This window comes from Ornithorhynchus anatinus, chromosome 5 (genome assembly GCF_004115215.2).
Source record: "Ornithorhynchus anatinus isolate Pmale09 chromosome 5, mOrnAna1.pri.v4, whole genome shotgun sequence".
In the NCBI taxonomy this organism is placed as follows: domain Eukaryota; kingdom Metazoa; phylum Chordata; class Mammalia; order Monotremata; family Ornithorhynchidae; genus Ornithorhynchus; species Ornithorhynchus anatinus.
The window spans coordinates 84,313,523-84,323,549 of record NC_041732.1 but is presented as its reverse complement, the minus strand read 5'-3'; the positions used below and the strand labels follow the sequence as shown (position 1 = coordinate 84,323,549).

General features: G+C 42.9%; 1 non-coding gene across 1 annotated transcript; it reads right to left on the bottom strand.

Annotated features, from left to right (window-relative positions):
* Positions 1-9,360: 9,360 nt before the first annotated feature.
* LOC114812650 lies at positions 9,361-9,498 on the bottom strand. Its single transcript, XR_003760301.1, has one exon. It is a non-coding gene; the product is annotated as a small nucleolar RNA SNORA7 (small nucleolar RNA).
* Positions 9,499-10,027: the final 529 nt, after the last annotated feature.

Sequence of the window (10,027 nt, the reverse complement as noted above, 5' to 3'; positions counted from 1 at the left end):
TACAGATGAGGTAACTGAGGCACCGAGAAGTTAAGTGACTTGCCCAAAGTCACACAGCTGACAAGTGGCCGAGCCGGGATTCAAACCCATGACCTCTGACTCCAAAGTCCGTGCTCTTTCCACTGAGCCACACTGCTCTTCATAGTGACATCACACAGCATATAAAGTGGCAGTCCCAGCTGGGGGGGGTGACGTGGTGTGTCTCCTGTGCCCTGCCACCACTCAGGGATGTCCCGTAAGTAACTTCCCCAAATAAACCACTTATATATAACTAATTAAGCCTGACTGGCGTGGTCTGCTTCCTTTTCCGGAATCTCTAGATCGTCCCATTATGGCAGAACTGGGCAACTCTGCGGCATTTGCCGTTACACCTGGGTTCAAGTACTGGTTCTGTTTGTTGGGGCTGTACCATCAGAGATGAAGGTTTCTGACCATAGAACCATCTAGACCCAGAGACCCAGCAGGAATCCTGAAAAATTGCTGTCTGATGTGGCGAACACAACGATGATGATCAAAGCAAAGGAGCCATCTCTTGGAGCCCAGCTCTGTGGCACACCATCGACAGAGTGCTTGGGTCACCTCTGCCCAAAATGGGTTCTGCCTGGAAAAACCTTTGTGTGCATGTCACAAAGTGCTACACTATCATTATTACTATGGCTGTCATTGTCATTGAGGTTTGTTGAACTGACAGGGCCTTGTTTCATGGTTACACTTTCTAATGTGTCTTTGTTTCCCATTCTGCCTCCAGCTTTCACTATTCTGGAGCAATGATAAGGCATAATAAGATACAGGGTCTGCTGGTGTAAACCTAACAGCCTAATCTTGGAATCAGTAGAAATGCAATTAATTCCTGAAATCTAAGTGACAGAAACATAATCACCAGCATGCATGTGCATGCACACACACACACACACACACAAATATTTAGTGATCCTTTGAACATTTAGAAGACATAACTGATAAAAGCATGGGCTTATGGGTCAGAGGACCTGGGTTTTAATCCTAGATCTACAACTTGCATGGTGTATGACCTTGGAAAAGTCATTTAACTTCTGTGTGCCTCAGTTACCTCAAGGGGTTCCTCCAGGGTCAGTTCTTGCTCCTCTTCAGTTCACCATCTATGCTCACTCCCTTGGTGAACTCATTCGCTTCCACGGCTTCAACTATCATCTATGTGGATTATACACAAATCTACATCTCCTCCCCCGCTCTCTTTTCCTCCCTCCAGGCTCGCATTTCCTCCTGCTTTCAGGACATTTCCACCTAGATGTCCTCCCATCACCTAAAACTCAACATGTCCAAGGCTGCACTCCTTATCTTCCCTCCCAAACTGTCCTTTCCCTGACTTTCCCATCACTGTGGACGGCATTACTATCCTTCCCATCTCACAAGCCCACAACCTTGGTGTCATCCTTGACTCCTATCTCTCATTTACCCCACACTTCCAATCTGTTACCAAAATCTGCTAGTCTCACCTTCACAACATCACCAAGATCCGCCCTTTCCTCTCCATCCAAACCACTCCCATGCTAGTACAATCAGTCATCCTATCCCGACTGGGTTACTGCCCAACCTCCTGTCTCTCCTCATTTCAGTCTATGCTTCACTCTGTTGACAGGATTATCTTTCTACAGAAACATTCTGGGCATGTCACCCCCTACCTCCAAAATCTCCAGTGGTTCACCCTCCCTCCTCAAATTCACCAAACAATCACTCTTCCTCCCTTCAGAGCTCTAGTGAAGGCTCATTTCCTCCAAGAGGCCTTCCCAGAATAAGACTCCTCCCTCCCCAACCTCACCCCGACTCGCTTCCTTTTCCCTACCCCACCCCCCGACTCCAAAGTACTTGTGTGTAGATGTACATACCTATAATTCTATTTATAGTAATGCCTGTTTTACTTGTGTTATGTATATATATCTCTAATTCTATATATTTATATTGACGCTATTGATGCCTGTTTTCCTGTTTTGATGTCTGTCTCCCCCTTACTAGACTGTGAGCCCATTGTGGGCAGGGATTGTCTCCCTTTGTTGCTGAATTGTACTTAGTACAGCGCTCTACACAAGGTAAGCACTCAATAAATATGATTGAATGAATGTGTGGCAGGGGCTATGTCCACCCTGATTATCTTGCATCTACCCCAGTGCTTAGTACAGTGCCTGGTACATAGTAAGTGCCTAACAAATAAAATTAAAAAAGGATAGTAAAATTAATCTAGTGATCCTCGCATGAGTGGAAGGAGCAGCACAGGGCCCCCAGTACAGGTCCCATTATACATAGGTAGATCCTGGCTTCTTATGTGCTGTCATGTTTATTGTTTGCAGGCCCCAGCCCTCTTTTTCCTACAGATTCAAATGATGAAAGCCTGACAGTAGAAACATAAATAGGTAAAGGATTTTTGCTGGCAACAGAGGTCAGTGAGTTACTCCAGCATTTCTCACAGTCAGCTCTCTCCCCTTTTTCTTCGGGAAGATTGGCTAAGAAGATGGGGTTAATAGTGCATTTTTGAAGTTCTGGAGCAGTGTTCCTTGATGTTCTTAACTAGGCCTAGTGGAAAGAGCACAGGCTTGGAGTCAGAGGCCCCGAGTTCTAATTCCACAACTTGATAATAATTAATAATAATAATTATGGTATTTGTTAAACACTTAACTATGTGCCAGGCACTGTACTAAATGCTGGGGTTGATACAAGCAGATCGGGTTGGGCACAATCTCTGTCCCATATGGGGCTCAAGGTCTCAGTCCCCATTTTACAGTTGAGGGAACTGAGGCCCAGAGAAGTGAAGTGACTTGCCCAAGGTCACACAACAGACAAGTGGGAGAGCTAGGATTAGAACCCATGACCTTCTAACTCCCAGGCCCATGCTCTATCCTCTACGCCATGCTGCTTCTCAACTTGCCTCCTATTTGACCTTAGGCAACTCACTAAACCTCTCTGTGCCTCAGTTTCCTCATCTGTAAAATCAGGATTAAATACTGATTTTTCCCTTCTACTTAGACAATGAGCTCTGTGTGGACAGGGACTGAATCTAATCTAGATGGACCATATGGACCCTAGTGTTTGGCACATAGTAAGTGCTTCACAAATGCAACAATTATCATTATTATTAAGGAATTGCCTAAGGGGACAACTGAACAGTCAATTCCTTCCCTTCTCCTATAAGTACATAGTTATATCTTTGATTTATCATCATTCAACCATGATGTTTGAAAGATGTACAGATCTTGGCAATCAAACAAAGGCCATCAGTTAATGTTCTCCACTCTTGAGCTATCACTACAACTGGTACATTAGAAAGCGGCCTCCAAAATATCAAAAAGGCTAAAATTTAAGATCCTATAGAGTAAAGAGACCCAAAAGGCACTCTGTGAGAACATCTCACCCTCTCTATTAGAATGGGGAACCCCAGCTTCAAGTGTCGAATCCAGGTCGGGAAGAGACCTTACCCTATGGCCATCTTCAACCAACTGGGCTGAGACCCAGTTTCTCTTGCTTTTAACTGACAATCAGGAAAATAAAATTCCCCTCATAGAACCTCTTACTGAGTTTGTCTATAATGCCACATAAAAAGTCTTATAAACACCTGCCCGCCCCCCTCCGGCCCAGTCACCTTCAGAACTTAGGGGTTTTTTTTAATGGTTTATAAATGCTCACTATGTGCCAGGTGCTGTACTAAGCACTGGGATAAATCTAAGATAATTAGGTTGGACACAGTCCATGTCCCACATGGGGCTTACAGTCCCATTTTACAGATGAAGTAACTGAGGCACAGAGAAGCTAAATTCAAGTTGCACAGCAGAGGAATGGCAGAGCTGGGATTAGAACTCAGGATCTTCTGACTCCCAGGCCCATGCTCTTTTCCCTGGGCAACACTGCTTCTCTTCTATTTATACCCATCCTCAACATCTGTGTATGCGGTTTTGTTCCATTATTCACCAATTATTTATTCCGATGACCCTAATTGTACCTATCTTCAGGTTTGTCTCTCCCGTTAGAGAGTAAGTTCTCTGTGGTCAGAGAATGAATAAGTTCTTTCTTGTTACGTTCTCCCAGATGCTTAGTACAGTGCATTGAAACCAGTAGGCCTTCAGCAAATACCATTACCACAATTCGTTAAGCCAACTAATACTGGGAGGAGCAGAAAAAGAGGAATCGTGGCAGGCTTGCAGTGTTCAACCATTTAGACCCTGCAGGCTTCCCAAGTACAATGACCTAAATGTTAATAAACCTCTTTGTGGAACTCAAATTTACATTACCCAAGACCTCTTTGTGTAAATACCTTCTAGGGCTGTCTGAAGTCAATATAAAGTATAAACATTAATCACATTTTAAAAGGCATAATCAAACAGATTTTATGTTGAATTCTCCCAAACTGGACAGTGGCTTAAAAATTGGCCTGCAAAATTAGTGACGCACCATCTAAGGACTGCATAATATAAAGGACTGCTCTGGTTATCACAGGATATAAATACACAGGAAAGGTGAATATGAACAACAGAGACTGTTGCCTGAATTAATGGAAGTGGTAGATAATAATACAAGGTCAATACAAGGGTGGAAAATCATTTCCAGAACTCAACACACACTTGCCTGATGTGTGCCCTTGGACAAGTGATTTAAATTTTCTGTGTCTCAGTTTCCTCATCTGTAAAATCATATTACAGTTCTCCCTCCCACTTAGATTGTGAGTCCCATGTGGGACAGGGACTATGTCTAACCAGATTATTTCATAACTACCCAGTGCCTGGCACATGATAAGTACTTAACAAATATCACAATTATTAATAGTGTTTGAAACCTTGAATAAACCAACCAGTGGGCCAGAAAACTTAGGAAGGTAGTCATTCGGGCTCTTCACCTGACATTTGGAAAATAGAGTTTGGGGTCCACAGGGCGATCCTGGAAAACTCCAAGGAAATGACTGAGATTGCTACAGCTGCCTTCACCCTGTTTTCAGAATCTCTCATTGGAATCTGGATGGGTTGATAACAGCTGCTGTTGTGTCCTAGATCTGTTTCTATTCCAACTAAAGCTGCTATTACTGCTTTGCAGACAATGGCAAGACTCATTGCAAAAGCAGGTGTTTCTAGGAGTGCTAAGGAACACAAGGGCCTCTCTGTCCAGGTTTTTTCCAACAAAAAGAGTGAAGTGGAATCTAGCAACATTTCTGAAATATAGAAACCAAACCCAACTTCCATTTCAAGCTGAAAAAGAAATGTTTTAGGGTGCATTTTAAATGAACCTCACTCCTCAGTGACTTTGAGGGAATTCATTCATTCATTCGATCATATTTATTAAGCATTTACTGTGTGCAGAGCACTGGGAATTTATTTCAGGTTTGTAAATTTACTAGATTATGAAGTTCTTGAGGGCAGGGATCATGTCTAGACTGTAACTTTGTTGTAGGTGGGGAATGTGTCTGTTATATTGTTGTGTTGTACTCTGCTAAACACTTAGTTCAGTGCTTTGCAAACAGAAACCACTCAATAAATACATCTGATTGATTGATGTCCACCAGTTTGACTTCTGGGATGGAAGGATGATGCCTAGTGAAAAGATCATGGGCCTGGGAGTCAGAAAACCTGAGTTCTAATCCTGACTCTGCCACTTGCCTTCAGTGTGATCTTGGGCATGTCACTTAACTTCTCTGTGCCTTATTTTCTTCATCTGTGAAATGTGGACTACAACCTACTTCCTCCTAATTAGACTGTAAATCCTTTAAGTGACTGGAACTACATCTGACCTGATTATATTCTATCTACCCCATTGCTTAGTTGCTTGGCATATAACACTTCATGAGTAACATAATTTTTTTTATTAATAATAATATTACTACTCTCTCATATGCTTAGTTCAGTGTCTGCACTCACTATGCACTCAATAAATGCCATTGATCAATTGATGCTTCCATACTATTTCTCTTAGGAAAATCTCCCTCCTACTTTCTAAAGGCTCATGTAAAGTCACTTGGACATCACTGAAGTCTATGCTACAGCAGGAGTGGATGTTCAGATGACCTACATCATTGTTTTATGGGAAATCTGATATCCATTTGCTGTGTCATGTGAATGGAAAAAAGTAATATTAAAGTGGAAGCTCACAGGAAAGAACACTTTTATTGTAGAGAGGAAGAGAATGGCCACTCTGACTGTGGTTTCTCAGACCTGGAAGACCAGAGACAGGAGAACCAGAACTAGGAGTACCATGTTGGCTGCCCTTTGGCTGATTGGTAATTGTATTAACCATTTCCTCCCCTTGAGAAAGCTCCAATAGAGAAGTTGACCACGTGGTGAGTCCTTTCTGGGACATTTGCATTAACTCCATTCATCTATTAGCAAACAGCTTCAGTTTCACTAATCAATGAGTTCCCTCTCCTGCTGATGCTCTACATTAGCTCTCTCCAGTTAAAAGAGGGCTTCCTGCAATGGAGCAGGAGTTGCTGCTCTGCTAATGTGATCAGCAAACAGTCCTCTCCCTCCCACAACAGGTTTAGCCAAAGATATCTCTCCAGCTGATCAGGAAACAGTCTTTGGACTATTATGCCAAGTTTCAGTATAGTGTCTGCTCCTCACAGGCTCTGTGTTGATTATCTAATGCCTGATCCTGAACCAACCTAACTCCCACGTTGAGTTCAGTACTCTGAACTCAGTAAGGGCTTAGTAAGTACCTCTAATTGATTTACTGTGGGAAAACTGTAATTTTTTTTTATTAATTGGCACTGCCCTTTCCACAAGCACTTCAGATAATGCTTTTCCTGCATTAGGATTCTAATTTACATGGGAAGAATGATTCTTTCTGTGGGGCTCTTTTGATCATTAAAGATGTAAATTTGCAGAGAAAGTGCTAAACTAGATTGCTACCTGTGAGACATCCTTCAGGAAGGGATGATGCCAAAGGGTCCATTTATAAATTTTGAAAAGCAGCTTGGCCTAGTGGGTAGAACATAGGCCTGGGAGGCAGAGAACCTAGATTCCAATCCTGTTTTGCCATTTATCTGCTGTGTGACCTTGGGCAAATCACTTAACTTGTCTGTGCCTTAGTTACCTCATCTGTAAAATGGGGATTAAGACTGTGAGCCCCCTGTGGGACAGGGACTGTGTCTAAGCCAATTTGCTTGTATACACCCTAGCCCTCAGTACAGTGCCTGGCACTTAGTAGGGGCTTATCAAATACCACAATTATTAATTATTCATTTTTGAAGTTATGGAATAGCTGGCAGTGATGGGAGGGGATAGGGAGGAATTTAGGTATGGCAGAGGAGATGTTCCGAGTAATTCAGATGAGTGGAAGAGGGCTGTCAAGAATCTCTGAGACATGATAAACTTTTAGACTTTATTTGACTCTCACTCGGTTTTGATCTCTTTCTTAATATCCCATTTTTGCTTTCTTGTTTTAAGTGTCTCTAACAGCCAAAGAAGGAATTCCATTTTGTCCTACCTTCCTCTGTCTTGGGAGAATGGAGCAAAATTATGTGTGAAGAACCATGTGGTCGTTCTCGTATTTCCTAAATTAATATAAGCAACTTCTGAAGTTATCAGCAGCCCTATTTTGCAGAGATTTGCTTCTGAAGTTTAACACATTTGCCTCTTTTAAAACTTTCACACTGGGGATTTTAAGTGACACTGAATGGCAGAGAGGTAGCACTCTGTCCCCAATTTCTTAAAGCACCCTGTGAATTGCTGCAATTTTTAGGATTACTGAGAGAAATCCAAAACCCATTTTCACTCACACTGGTGGGCCTAGAAAAGTCCAGGTAATTTTTAAGGAAACTTTTTGAGCCCCCCTCAGAATCAAGCCCTATATGCAATTAATAATCCACTGTGGTGTTTATTAAATGTTTACTTGGTACCAAGCACTCTAGTAAGTGCTGGGATAGATGTAATGCAATAATAGTGGTATTTGTTAAATGCTTACCTTGTTCCAAGCATTGTGCTAAGTAGTGAGGGGAGATACAAGGTAATCTGCTTCCACATGAGGCTCACCTGTGGAGGAGAACAGGTATTGAATCCCTACTTTGCAGATGAGGGAGCCGAGACACAGAGAAGTCAAGTCACTTGCCTGAGGTAACAGAGCAGGTAGAGGAGCTGAGATTAGAACACAAGTCCTCAGACTCCCAAGCCTGGGCTCTTTCCATTAGGCCAAATCAGATCAAACATAGTTCCTGTCCCAAAAGGGGATCACAGTCTAAGAGAGAAGGAGAACAGCAGAAAAGGATTACAAGCACGGACACCAGCTCCTCTGAACTACTTCTGATTCTAGGAAGCAGTTCAACAGTGGTTTGACAGAGGAAAAGTTTACATTTTTCTAATGGTAAATATTGTGAGCCCCACATGGGACAAGGACTGCTACCAACATGATTTGCTTGTTTCCACCCCAGCGCTTAGTACAGTCTGGTGTGCTTAACAAAGTAATTGCTTAATAAATATCACAGTTATTATCATTCTTATATTGGTTTCATTTCCACCCGTTAACACCAGGGGTAGCTACTCCTCTGAAAACAAGGGGTAGGAAACACGAGAACACCAGATATTAGAGTTTCTTGGTGAATCCGTGCATCATAGATGATGGTTCATTGCCTAAGTAATAATAATAATAATGGTAGTGTTTGTTAAGCGCTTACTATGTGAAAAGCACTGTTCTAAGCGATGAGGGTGATACAAGGTGATCAGGTTGTCCCATGTGGGGCTCACAGTCTTAATCCCCATTTTACAGATGAGGTAACTGAGGCATAGAAAAGTTAAGTGACTTGCCCAAAGTCACCCACCTGACAAGTGGCAGAGCTGGGAATAGAATCCCTGACCACTGACTTCCAAGCCCGGGCCCTTTCCACTGAGCCGTGCTGCTTCTTTCAAATAGTAGAACTTGGTGACAGTACTACCTTCATTTGGTTGTTGGCAGCTGTGTAAAGTTTGACTTAGGGCTGCTTTGCACTTCCGCATCACCCGCTGAAATCCTTCCCCCACCCCTGTGCTGAGTATGCAAGTCCTTGCCGAACTTTCATATGAGAGACAGTACTACATGCTTCTGGGGTCCCTGCCTCGATGATGAAAAGGGAAATTCTGAGCATAAGACCCGCAAAAGAAAAACATCCAGTCCAGGACCCTTCCTTAGTGGTCCCTGATGACTTGTCTTTTTTTTTGTCTTATGCAGTTGAATCATTTCAGACCCATAGCAAAACCACAGACACATCTCTTCCAGAACACCCCGCTCTCCATCTGCAATCATTCTGGTAGAATATCCATAGAGTTTTCTTGGTCAAAATATGAAGTGGTTTGCCATTGCCTCCTTCCACGCAGTAAACATGAGTCTCCACCTTCGATTCTCTCCCATGTTGCTATTGCCCAGCACAGGGGAGTCTTGACCTGTAGCAGATTGCCTTCCTCTTGCTAGCCACTTCACAAGGTAGGAATGGAATGAACAGACCTCTGCTTGACTCTCCCTCCCATAGCCGAGACTGGTAGAGTACTGGAAACTCTCCAGGTGCGACCCTGAGAGAGGTCCTGGGGACTTAGAAGGACCAAAATGTTCGTTGCCTTCTTAGACATCCATCCTCATGGACAGTCCAAAGAGGCCAACTTCCCCCTCTCCATCCCTGACTTGCCCTCCACTGACCTAGCATAGATGTCATCCAAACTCTTCTGGAAGCTGACAGCATTTCTGGCTGCTGTATTTCTTTAAAGGAATGAATTCTCATCTGCTTACCACCTGATGGTAAAAAAGTGCTTCACGTTTGGTTTGATTTTGACCATACCACCCTCAAGCTTAAACTCTGTTGCTGAGGGATTTGGCAAGGAATGACCCATGTTCACCTTTTTCACTTCTCCCAAGATTTTGTAGATTTCAATCATGTTCTCTTGAAATCCTAACCTAACCCTAACTCTAAATTCTTTTCTTAATGATATTTGTTAAATGCTTGTTATGTGTCAAACACTGTTCTAAGCCCTGGGGTAGGTACGAGTTAATTAGATTGGACACAGTCACTATCCCACATGATTTCCCAATTTAAGTAGGAAGAAGAACAGGAAAA